The 13,878-nt window shown below is 35.4% G+C and overlaps 1 protein-coding gene across 2 annotated transcripts in view; it reads left to right on the top strand.

Annotated features, from left to right (window-relative positions):
- LOC112053383 (tyrosine-protein phosphatase Lar-like) overlaps window positions 1–13,878 on the top strand; it is a 126,709-nt gene that overhangs the window by 56,571 nt on the left and 56,260 nt on the right. The window lies entirely within an intron of this gene.

Below are 13,878 nucleotides of genomic sequence, written 5' to 3' on the forward strand. Positions count from 1 at the left end.
ATGCCATAGATATGTTTGCTGCCTACAAAATCACCGCAAAAATGGTCCGAGTTTAGCTACTCCACTGAGTACACGCACACTTGCACAATTTTGTGTTCATTTCTTTTATGTATATAATTTTTTTACACTTTCTGAACACACAACTCCACATTGTATACAATATTTAGGTATTATTTGTTTATATAACTTTCGTTGTTTTTTTAGTCTGTTACCATCCTAAAAGACGTACAGCCAAGCGATTTAGCGTTCCGGTACGTTTTCGTGTAGAAACCGAAAGGGGTGTGGATTTTCTTCCTCCTCCTAACAAGTTAGCCCGCTTCCACTTACCATCAGGTAAGATTATAGTCAAGAGCTAACAAGTAAAGAATAAAAAAAATTGCGACTAAATGAAATTAACATAATTAGCCACTTTTGTTCGTCTCAGTTTCAACGCGCTAGTAACATATCTATAGGTAGTATAGAATCTTTGCATGTTACTCGCTGATAATTTAGCTTCCAAAATGAAATATTAATACAATCAGGAATATTGTATTTTTTCAAATTTAAGTTTTAAACATCCTTTCATTTTCTATATTTCACATTTAACAGAAAGCATTGAAATTAATTTTTTAACTTAAAAATTAGCCTTCTACCAAAGCAACAAACAAATCTTCTAATTAATATTACCTACTTAGCCGTTAATTAGTCAGAGTGATTTCAAACTTAGATTTAATATTTTTATTACGAGCAATATAGTTTATATATTAGTTTTATTATATATTAGTTTTAGTTTAGTTTATATGTAGTTGTAATACTTGAGGGAAATAACGCGAGCAAAGTTTTAAGACGTCGTTAAGTGTAAAACATTATAACGTAAGAGTTTACCAAGTACATTATTTCATATAAAGGAGGTTTTAAATAAAATTACGCTACGTTGAGTTTAAAGTTTCGCCCTCTATGTAAATGAGGTAATTAACAAATTAATAAGATGTTTGTACTACATAATGTAGTTTCAAAATTATTCTAGGCGATGTGAATGTCTGAATTCATCGTATGAAAATTAATCGTGATACATACTTTTTGCCTAACTTTAATTAATGAACGTCTAGATATTTATATAGATACTAGCGGACGCCCGCGAACGGTCGTCCGCGTGGAGTTCAGTTTTTCACAAATCCCGCGGGAACCATGCATTTTTCCGGGATGAAAAGTAGCTGTATGTGTTAATCCAGAGTAAAATATATTTCCATGCCAAATTTCAGCCAAATCGCTTCAGTAGCCGCAGCGTAAAAGAGGGACAAACATACTTACACACTTTCACACAAACTTTCGCCTTTATAATATTAGTGTGATAGTGTGATGATAATAATACGAAAGGTCCTCCTTCCTTACTTTTTTGGGGTCGTTTAAAAAAGGAATACACGTGTAGAATAACAACGACGAAACGACAACGAAATAATAAATTGGATAGAAGCAGGCGTTACTTTGCGGAAGTTCATCATGATTATATAATGCTCCTACAAAATACTCCTACGTACTTTTCACCCCGAAACCGGAGCATCCTCAGGAGATGTTGACTCTACAACGTGCAATTGCAATGTTGACTTTGCAATTGCGGTTTCGGGGTGAAACGTACGTAGGAGTATTTTGTCGGACCTGGGTGACGTTGTCGCATGGGTTCGTCGACTTTTCGCGGATGATAGCAAAATAAATAAATCATTATATGAAATAATTAATGTTTTACAATACAACACAATGAGAACTAACGAAATTATTTAAATGGAAAATGCCTACAAAACTGCACCAAAGCAACCGCCGAGGGCCGCCAGCGATTCCCCTACAAAGCAAATGTCAAGATTTCAATTGGAATCTCGGGAAGATCAAAAGAATTACCATGTTATTCCGACCAAGCTATTCCTTATTCCAAATCAAAGAACCCTATTTATGTACAGTGAAACCATTCTGTTAAGTATATCTGAAGAGAATTTCGATGTCTTATAATTATTTGCTATTGGTTCGTAAGAAAAATTCAATATTAGTTGGAAGAGAATTTTTTTTTTTGTGAGAAAGAATATAATAAGGAACCTAAGCTTACTTATCCTAATAACTATACAAATTATGCCCACGTGGAATGGTACCAGGAGTAGTGCATTTTCGCGCTGGACAGCCAGGCTGATCCTTTGCGCAAAAAATGAGCCCTTCTGTCACCAGTCGAGGCAACTAGCCGCGGTGAAATGATTCGGTAAAATTTTTTGGCACTGCGACTCCATGGCCCAAGGGTCTCCACGGCAAATAGGTACAAATATGTAACTCACAGTCAGAGAGGCATACTTGAGCCACTTACCGGTTTCAACTATTTTTGCTGCGGCTCAATTTTAAAAACATTAAAAATTCTAAAATAAAAAAAAAAATATTTGCAAGTTTTTAATGACGATCATGATTATACAGGTACTATATAAATAATTAAAATTTACTACTTGACCTTTAGCCTTTCAGTCGCTACCTTTAACCTTTTGCACGAATCGGTTCGGGCTTTTACAACAAATTAATTTTGCAAACCAATTGCGGGGTATTGAAATTGTACCTACAAAAATAAACACTTCACAATAGATATTTCATTTTACTATTTGGAATAGGGTGTGTTTATTTTTGGACAATTTTATTAAAGGTCAGTTTTATACTACGCCACTGCAGGGCCAAATATCGATATTCTATGAATTAAATTAAAACTTAGCTCATTTTTTGCGCAAATAATCAGCCTGGCCGTCCAGCGCGGAAATGCGGCCAGTATTCTTGCCACCATTACACGTGGGCATGATTTGTATAGTTATTAGGATAAGTTAGCTTAAGTTCCTTATTGTATTCTTTCTCAATAAAAAAAACTTGCATAATATTAATAAATTAATTATTTAAGCGATAAAGATATAGGTGGAGGTACATATAAAAGTGGAGGGTACAAGAGCACGTGGCAGGTTAGCAATGCGCTGGACTGATCAAGTGAAAGCCTCTCTCCATGGCTCACTCCACGAATGTGCTAAGAGAGTCACACTAAGGGAGGAATGCCAACGGATAGTGAAGCTGGCCACCATACGCAAATCGGACCAAGGCGCGTTTGGAACCCTCGTAAAATTAAATTAAATTTCAAGTTTTCGACTAATTATTATCACCATTACCATTATTTTATAAAATGAATACCTGACGTTTCAAAACTGCTTGTAAACTAAGCCTAATTGAAATAAATGATTATTGACTGACTATTGACTACTGTAGCTACGACTCGGGCCGTTTATATGCTTTGTATAAATCTCCTTACTGCTACGAACGTCGCAGGTTACCCCTCTCATTTCTCCATTCTCGCCATCAACCTGCAGTCTGTCAACTGAAAGGTCGGCGACGCTTAGGCGTGGCCGAGTCTCCTCGACATCAATACATCGCGTCCACAAGCATCGCGCGAATTCAAAATGCGCGTGCACTACGCCAGACTCTCGAAACGCGCTTGATTCGCGCGTATTTCTCCACATATGCTCCCGCGTTGTGGACGTAACGGTCACGCGTAATATGCGCGAGAGAATTGCGGCGAATTCGCCCTTTCTGGTCTGAGCCTAAGCCTGGTCGACGTTACGATATGGTTACGACCCCTTTCCAAGCTATGTGTGCCTGTGCTTACTGTGTATCATATCTACTACTACTTTAATTTCTAACATTAACATTATTTTGTATTTCAAATTGCATTAATAAATTAACAGGGTACAAAAACAGCGGTAGGTTAAACCTTTGCCGTCAAACGGTTAAGTTGTATTCGTGCTCTAAACATAAATTAATTACGTGAAACCGTAACACGATATTGGATTTACTGCCACATAATATTGTATCCACTTAGTATATAATTAGTATTTGGTAATATAGCACACACTTTGCGGAATATTACTAAACAATATACCTACCATTACTCTCTCGTTTCCCAAAGGACTACATGCAATGTGAAGATCCTATAGTCATAATATAAATTTAAACGTTATGTGCATTTTAGGAAATGAAATATCTCATGCTTTAAATATATGGTATCCAAAGGCTTCAAACAAAAGGAAAACAAATCGCGAGGAAAGCTGCATATCTGAGAATTGTGCCAGCGTAGTGGACTATTAGCCCGACCCCTCTGATACTAAAAAAAGACTTGTGCTCAACAGTGAGCTAATTATTATGGGTCGTTAATAATGATAATGATTTATGTATAAAGAGTTTCATATATATAGATGACGTAGAGATCTTTTGTACAAAAAAACCGTTTATCAAACAGACAAAATCGCGGTTATTAGCAAGAATATTGCAATATTAATAAAAATATAAATAGTAAACTCGGTCTCTTGTACGCCGAGCAATGCATCTCCGTTAATCGCTTACCCCCCCTACCCCCACTACTCCGATCCTCTGCATTAGCATAGTTTTACACTTTCCGCAGAGTTTTGCTTAATTTATGCTACGGCCGCTTGAATTAACATCGTGATAGCAGTCTAGACTAATTTACTTCATGCAAAGTAGGTATAAGCCAGTGATGTGTGTTGCCGAGTTGATAACTCGTTACTGCCAACTCTAACTTGATCAATTTTCAAATTGAAGAATTGAACACTGAGCAGAAGCTGGCACTCCTTTGCGGAGGTTTATTATGCCTCTACAAAAATCGTATTTTAAGCTGTTCTTCTAAACAAATCATCGATTGTGATAGCAATCTATATTAATTTTCTTCATGCAAAGTAGGTCTACGCCAGTGATATTGTGTGTTGGCGAGTTAATAACTCGTTACTGCCAACTCTAACTTGATCAATTTGAAGAATTGAACATTGAAAAGAAGCTAGCACTCCTTTGAGGAAGCTTATTATGCATCTACAAAAATCGTATTTTATGCTGTTCTTCCGAACAAATCATCGATTGTGCAATCAAGTCAATATCCAACTTTTCCTGAAAACGCTTCAGTTTCGGAGAGCAACTACATTATTATTTATTCTTAATACTTTACACACACTGAAATAAAAAGTATGTCTTTAAGTTATGGATTTTTGTGCAGTTTGCACTTGTAAATTTGAACCAGCTGGCCTATTCACTAATTTGCTTTTTATTAATAACATATTGAAATTAAAATCAAATAAACTGAGAAATGTCATCTGCCTACTGTATGATATCTACGAATGGTTGTCAGTAGACAGCGGATGACAATTATTATATAGTATCTCAATTTCGTACATGTCCACGAACATACGTTAAAGTTAGTGAATTAGCCTGCTGGAGTTACTGGTACAAAAAAAGTTTTATTGAGATCAAAAAATAACTAAAACTAAAATTGGGGCGAAAAGAAATTGGGGTCGCCCGCTAATAGGTACTTATAAAAAAGTGATTCAAAGTACCTTCTTATTACCAACCACATCAATGAAAACAAATTAAGAAATGACTGCCTTACCCAACGTTTATTGATCACGCGACGGTGACGTCAATTTAGATTACTTCCTCGGAACTTACATTTTTTCATAACTAGTAATTTTGATCTATCATTCATTCTGCTAGTTTATTTTAACTCCATCTATTACTGTATTTCCATACTCGTATCTATAGAACATTATTACATGACTACAGATACGAGCAAAAAACTTTGGTCACTCGTATTATTTGTGAAAATTTGTTAAACTTTTGAGTGACGATAATGATATTGATGGCAGCTAATACCATCTTTATACATAATACATAATTTAAATAAATGGCGGTATAACCATTTTAAATAGACTAGACTTCATAAGTATCACAAACCTGTGCTGGGCAGCAACACCGGTACTAGAAGTCTGTAGTCTATTTTATCCCCGTATTCCCACGGGAATTGGAAATACGCGGGTGAAACCACGAGATTCTGCTAGTGATATATTTACAGACTCCTTACTTGGCTATGTTACTTTTTTAAAAAGGAAGACGTCAAAAAATTCTAACTAAAAAACGAATTCTAAAAAAATCTCGACCGTATGCCTATATATTTTTATACTTTTGTGGATAATCTTTAAAGCCAATTTTAGTGCCTTTTTTATGTTAAATATTTTTTTTATTATCATAATATCTTATCTAAAAAATGCAAATAAAACTTTCATAGATACACAATAACTTTCATAAATACATAACAACTTTCATAGATTCACAATAACTTTCATAGATAAACAATAGTGTATCGCGCAGCACAACCTATTCTATATCCATTGTGAGTTTGATGGTATTTTACGCTTTGGAGATTTCTCTGGAGATTACACACATATTTGCAAAAATACAGAAATAAAAATAAAAAAACTGCCTCCGAGGTAAAGAAAAATAATTAACATTTCTAAAACAAGTGTAGCTGTGGGCAAATGCTTTGAGAATAAATAAATAATTATTTTTTTCATACATCTTGTAAACGTATTACAAATTACTAATTTTTACACAAAAAGAACCTCTCACAGAGAACGGAATCGCAAAGGTCACATAAAGTTGTCCGGTCACAAAGGCTGGGAATACAAATTGCTCGGAAACCTAGTTACCGTAGGTCGTACCCGAATTCGGAGGGTACTATTGCATTCCTTTCAAAAGTTTAACTAGCACATTGTACAAAACTAATCCAATTTTGTTCCGATATCAAATTGGATTCTAAAGGTCTATTCGACTAAATTAAACACAAACAAAGAGTTTGTATAGGGGTGTAATTATTTTACACGCTCTGGTTGTAGAAGTTAACTAAATTAATATTCAGACTCACGCGTAATTATTATTTTTAATGAGTGAATACGCGGATATGATGAAGTTTATGTTACTTGGCAAAGATGTAGCTTTCTAATGGTGACAGAATTTTAAATATCATTTTTAGAGTAAATAATATCTTTGTTACGATTTTACTAAAAACTACTCGATAGCGGGCTTAAGGTAAAATTGTTTAACAACTTTTAATGGTGATGTTCGACTCCTTAACGATCGATCACATGTTTATAATAAACTAGCCATCGCCTAGCAATTTCACCCGCGTAGTTCCTATCCCCGCGAGAATACGGGGATAAAATAGAGCCAATAACACTCGCAAATAACGTGGCTTTCTAGTATTAGAAGAACTTTCATAAATAATTCAGTAGATTCGGAGATTACCCCTACAACATCACAAACTTTACCTCTTTATAATATTACTTGATCATGCAACACGGCTAAAACTTACGTGAATTAAGGTTGGAGTAGCCCGGCGCGGCACGCAGCCGCTCGAATCGCGCGTTGGGAGAGGGATTAAGTGGTGGGGAGTGAAGGTTCCGTTACACTCTCCGACTCTTTATAATATTAGTACAGAAGTATAGATGACTGTAATTGATAACGACCCCCATAAAATTCTCAACTCTGAACTAACAATTTGACTGACGTACTATAGAAATAAAAGCTCATTACATAGCCCGAACTAGGTCTCAAACCTACGACATAGGCAATACATACTAAAAAACCATATTCAACAGAAACAAAACAATAAACTCAACCTTAGGCCATTAAATCAATGGAATAAGCAATAAAAACATCAACCCCACGAGCCGGAGAAGTTTAATAATCAACATCGCAGCGCAGGTTTTATAAAGAGCCGCCTACAAAGTTCCTACGGTGAAATTCCCTCCATTACGCCGAACTATCCGGGATTACTGATCCCCAGGGAAGGCACGCTCGTGAAAGCGAGGCACGTGCGTCCCGGTAAGCGCCCGGATCAGTTCCTTAGCTCTACTCCAAGAATTAAAAGAGATCTGAACGCTGGGGAGAGAGAAAACTAAAAGGGTTTTATTTCATTCCGCCTATATTGATTTTCTTGACAGACATTTCTTATATTGACTCAAACAATCTACGAGTATCTACCTTATATTGTAATCTTTTTAGCTATCTTTCAACTGCCTCGCTTTTTCAGTGGTTAGCCTGTGGCTTCGTATTTCAAGGTCGACGGTTCGAGTCCTGTGTCGTGTTGTGAGATATTAACGTTTAAGTATGAACGTTACTTTTAAACCGACTTAAAAAAAAGGAGGAGTTTCTTAATTCGACGGTTATGTTTCTTTAAATGTTTGTTACCCCATGAAAATTCTATTTTTGTTTCAAAGAGTATACTTCCAGATTGGTTCGGTGATGGAAAAACATCATGAAATGTTTTTCCATCACCAAAAATGTTTGAATCTCGTGATATGTAATTTCTTAAGATACACACAACTAAAAAGTTGGAGGTGCATGCCCTGGATCGGATTCGAATCCACACCCTCCGAAATCGAAGGCAGAGGTTGGTTATATCCTCTGGGCTATCACGGCTCAAGCGACTTGGGGTATGATTTCTTATGTTATTCCGGGGAATTAAAAAGAAATACGCCTTTTACCTTCCAAAGCTCTCACAGTCAAAATTTCGCAATTCACTACCGTACTTACGTATGGGAAGGGGATAATCTGACAACCGTTATTAGATGAGGTATATTTATCTATCGCGTGATTGCATTACATCACTTTACCCACAATGAAATATTTGGTTAGGTACTATGGAAGGAACGTAGTTTAGAAATTTAATAAGGAATTCAACACAGTTAATTCAAAATACTTTTCTATACTAGAACATTAATTCTACTATATAAAAATAAGTTAGATTAAAAAAGGTAGAGGTAGGGGTAGGGTAGGGTAGGGTAGGAGGTAGGGTAGGGGTAGAGTTGGGTAGGGGTAGTTGAAAGTTTACATCGAGTTTCACGCGTACGAAGTCGCGGGCGTCCGCTAGTTTACAATAAAACACCGCTAGCTCTTACAGTAATTCCGTTATAGTTCTTTAAAATTCAATGAAAATGAAACAGGTTATAAAACTAAAACTTAACTCAACCCACAGCGAAATGTTCACAAAAACTTTTCAAATTATGGAATAATAATTCAGAATAATCGCTTTCGGTTCCGTGAAAATTCTAATGCCATGAAATTAATTGCCTTACAGCGGCAAGGTAAACAAAAATGGTTTTAAAATTTTTAATGGGATTACCTTTTAACTTTTAAATTTTATCATTGTGTACCTATCGCGCTAAGTACTCGTACTATTTATTTATGTTCCGTAATATGATTTTATTTCTTTAGATAAACTGCCTGTTTGTAACTCAAAAATAATAATCAGATTTTTATGCGGTTTTCAGTATTGGATAGATTGATTTATGAGAAAGGTTTAGTTGGTTGGTAGGGAATATAATTTGTTAAGATTTTGTGAAAATATGTATAAATATAATATAATTACTATTGGAAGTATCGAAAAAATTAGGTGCCTGAAATTTTATTGAATACGCTGTATAATCATAATATGCCTATGTGGTAATATAATGTTTTATAGTAATAGTAAACATAATACAAGTAAATGGAGGGATTCGTAAGGACATAAACGTATGGTTAGCCCGCTTCCACCTTAGATTGCATCATCACTTACCATCAGGTGAGATTGTAGTCAAGGGCTAACTTGTAAAAAAAAAAACTTCCTCCGGGTCGCGTCGCGTCCTCTTATTGACAATAATATTGCTTATTGTACTATAAGTACAATGTATGTCAATGCTTATAGGTATGCAAAAACTCGTTCAATTTAGCTATAGGCTAGATATTTATTTCTCCGGACGAACTCTAAAACTGACAATCCATACACTAAAAACAAATAGAATGTCAGTTGAGTGTGTGTGACTGCCTAATCTCCACTTCCTAATCTAGACACTACATATAAGAGCGCGCAGTACGTCGGTACGATATGGATAAAATTCGAAGCGCAAGCGAGAGCTGAATTATGACTTTCACGTGAGTGAAAAGCACGGAGCGATTGACGCGCGACGCAAATTTTATGACGTGAGCGCCAAAACCATTTTTACCTAATTGCAAGTAAATTAAACAACATAACGAAAAACAAAATGGCCATGTTTAAGATATATACCTAATTTTCTATACAAAACAAAAATTTAAGAAAATAAGTTTGCTTTTCCTGAGATTGAAAGCAAAATGTGAGCAAAACATGTATTTTTCAATAAAATAAACTATAGAGAAAAGTTTTACAAATTGTGTATTTTGTATAGTCATAACGAAGGTAACACTTTGAAATATCATTTACCGAAATATCAGGCTCCTAACTTTTCCAGAATCTGAGATCCAGAACCATTTGTAACCACCAAATTGCATATTGCACACTTTTAAGTAGAAATAGAAGTGGCTATCAGCTGGGCATTACGAACGGGTTTACTCGTACTATAGAACATAACAGTTACTGTTGTGCTCACCAATAAATGTGATCGAGGTCGTACTAAGAACGTGGTAGCTGCCTCACGCGATTGAGTGATTATCCTGCTAAGCTGAACGTGTAATGTCGACTCTAATACAATACAATTGACCAACGAACGAAACTATGAACAAATATCAGCTGTCTCGAGAGTTGTGTGTTTTTTGTACGAATTCAATATCGGGAAACTCATTTATTAATTTTACTAGCGGTCAGCCGCAACTTCTTCCGCGTGGAATTTACTTTTTCACAAATATCTCGGGATCCATGGACTTTTTCAGTTAATCCAGAATATAATCTATCTCTACTTCAAATTTCAGGCGATTCGGTTCAGTAGTCGAGGCGTGAAAGAGTAACAAACACTCATACCATCAAAATCATAAGGTTTTCGTAAATCTCGTGAATCCAAGGATTTTTTCGGGATAAAAAGTAGCCTATGTGTTAATCTAGAGTAAAGTATATTTCCATTTCTAATGTCAGCCAAATCGCTTCAATAGTTGCAGCGTTAAAAAGTAACAAACATCCAAACATACATCAAAACATCCATACCAACTTTCGCGTTTATAATAACTAATATTAGTTTATTTTAAGAGCCCACTGGGGCGTCGGGCCTATTTCTTATACGAGGGTACATCTAATCCTACCACGTTGCTTCAATGCGAGTTGGCTGGTAATAATATTTGACCCTTTAACGATCATTATCAGAAATATTAATGACACTGATCGAAACCGACGGCCTTATGTGCTCTCCGATGCAAGGGAGTGTTTCACTACTTTCCAACTTTTAACTGAGAATTTATATTACGAATTTCGTAGAAGAAAGTTAAGCTCAGTAGGTGCATTATAAAGCCCGACACAGGCCTCGAATACAGGAATTGGTAACCAGAATCTACATAGACTTTCCAATGTAGTAACGAGACATTTAAAGTGAAGAAATTCATCATCATCATTATCAGCCCATTTTCGGGTCACTGCTGAGCATGAGTCTCCTCTTAGAATAAGAAAGGTTAGACTAATAGTCCACCACGCTGACCCAATGCGGATTGGCAGACTTCACACACTCCGGAATCGGACGCAGAGCTCAAATCCACTGAGCCATCACGGCTCTCAAAAGAATTTGCTGAAGCAATATTTTACTGTCTCAAGAGCTGTGTATAATTTAGTCCTTGCGAATTCAATATCGGGAATCTATTCGATTGAAATCTAAAAACGTCAACCTCAATGCCCACTTGAGGGAACTTGGAATTATTGTTCAGCGCTTTTGTTCATTAATTTTTAAGATTTTTCTTATTGTTGCGAAATGATTGTGTGAAAATTGCTTACGTTATATTTAATGAAAATATTTTTTTGAAAGATTCAATGCCACAACAAAGTGTTTAACATATTTTATTTAGTATGTACTAGCTGACGCCGCGCGGTTTCACCCGCGTGGTTCCCGTTCTCGTAGGAATACGGGGATAATATATAGCCTATAGCCTTCCTCAATAAATGGGCTATCTAACAGTGAAGGAATTTTTCAAATCGGACCAGTAGTTCCTGAGATTAGCGCGTTCAATCAAACAAACAAACAAACAAACTCTTCAGCTTTATAATATTAGTATAGATTAAAAAACTTGTTTTACTTAGTCGAGGTTACTACACCATTGATGAGTTCCTTAATGATAAAGGTGCTTGGCACGGTACCTTCACACAGGAAACTATAAGAAATTGTAATGTTGTTATCAATGATTGTAAATTATAATATTGTATAAATTCTTTTTTTTAAAAGAGAAACTGTTGAGTTCCTTGCCGATTCTTCTCAGCAGAACCTGCCTTCCGAATCGGTGTTAGAATCTTTACAAATAGTCAACTGACGTTACAAAAGTGCTTGTAAACTGAGCCTACTTGAAATTAATGAATTTTGAATTTTGGTTTTTGAAAATATCTATCCAATACAATAAAAACAACAAATTAGCCCAATATCACACAGAAATCGATAAACTTTCCTTGAAAAAAATACACAAATAAATTGATAATGTCCTTTTAAGGAAGTCGTTCGTTAAAAATAATATAGCGACATATTTCTAATACCAATTTGCTTAGTAGAAGAAAGACCGCAATTTGTTGGTATCAATATTACATTTATGGGGCAAACACCAACGTCTATTGTACGTATTTGTAGCATTTTTCTGACATTCCGTCCTTGAAAAGGTCCTATTCGTGTTACCAACAACATAATTGTGTTCCTCATGAATAAAATTCTTACAATAATAAAAGTATAGTACGAAATGTTATAAGGCTTTTATTGTACTATATACTTTTAAATACTATTATAAACGCGAAAGTTTGTATGGATGTTTGGATGTTTGTTACTCTTTAACGCCACTACTATTGAAGCGATTTGGCTGAAATTTGGAATGGAAATAGATTTTACTCTGGATTAACACATAGGCTACCCTTTTAATCCCGAAAAATTCATGGATTCCCGAGACTGGCGAAAACCTGATGATTTTGATGGTATGAATGTTTATTACACTTTCACGCCTCGGCTACTGAAGCAAATCACCTGAAATGAATTGAAGTAGAGATAGATAGAGTCTGGGTTAACATAGGCTACTTTTTATCCCAACAAAAATCATGGTTCCCGAGTTAAAATTGAATTCAATGAACTTTAAAAATAGCAATATTTACGAACTTGATAATAAATTGCTAAATTTATTAAGTATTAAATATCTTACATTCAAAATATGAAAATATTATTATTGCCAAAAATAAAAAAATCCTCGTAGACATAAGTTATTCAAAATTCACATTGACTTTGTAATATTCTTAGAAATGAACTGATAAATACAAAATATTTAAAAATTCAGGTACATTTTCTCGTTTGTTTACAAAACATTCTCTCGTTTAAAGGTAAAAAAAATATATATATAAAAAATCGCGTTATCACACTTGAACGCTCTGTGATTTCTTCCCAACGCCTACGAATTTTAACATTTTCATTTTTTTATCTGCAAGAATCGTACTTCGGGGACTTGTATTCTGTACCTTGGGTTCCGCCATGAAACTTTACAGATTATTACCTAATCGATATTCTTGTCTCAATTTTTTCAAGGAATTTGCTAAAGTTCGATTTTTATTTTTTAATTTATCTTTAAAGAAGACTGTATATTATTTCTCTGATCAACAAATACCATAAAACATTTTTTTTTTTATTCTTTACAAGTTAGCCCTTGACTACAATGTCACCTGATGGTAAGTGATGATGCAGTCTAAGATGGAAGCGGGCTAACTTGTTAGGAGGAGTATGAAAATCCACACTCCTTTCGGTTTATACACGACATCGTTCCGGAACACTAAATCGCTTGGCGGTACGTCTTTGTCGGTAGTGTGGTAACTAGCCACGGCCGAAGCCTCCCACCAGCGAGACCTGGACCAATTAAGAAAACTTCAATCGGCCCAGCCGGGGTCGAACCCAGGACCTCCGTTTTGTAAATCCACCGCGCATACCACTGCGCCATGGAGGCCGCCATTAAAGGAGATGCTCCATTTCAGGTCCACTCTTGTAACCCGTATCATTAAAATTTAAAAAATACAAATATTTTATTTAAATCTAAATAACTGAATAAATCCAACTA

The sequence above is a fragment of the Bicyclus anynana genome, chromosome 6 (assembly GCF_947172395.1).
Source record: "Bicyclus anynana chromosome 6, ilBicAnyn1.1, whole genome shotgun sequence".
NCBI lineage: Eukaryota > Metazoa > Arthropoda > Insecta > Lepidoptera > Nymphalidae > Bicyclus > Bicyclus anynana.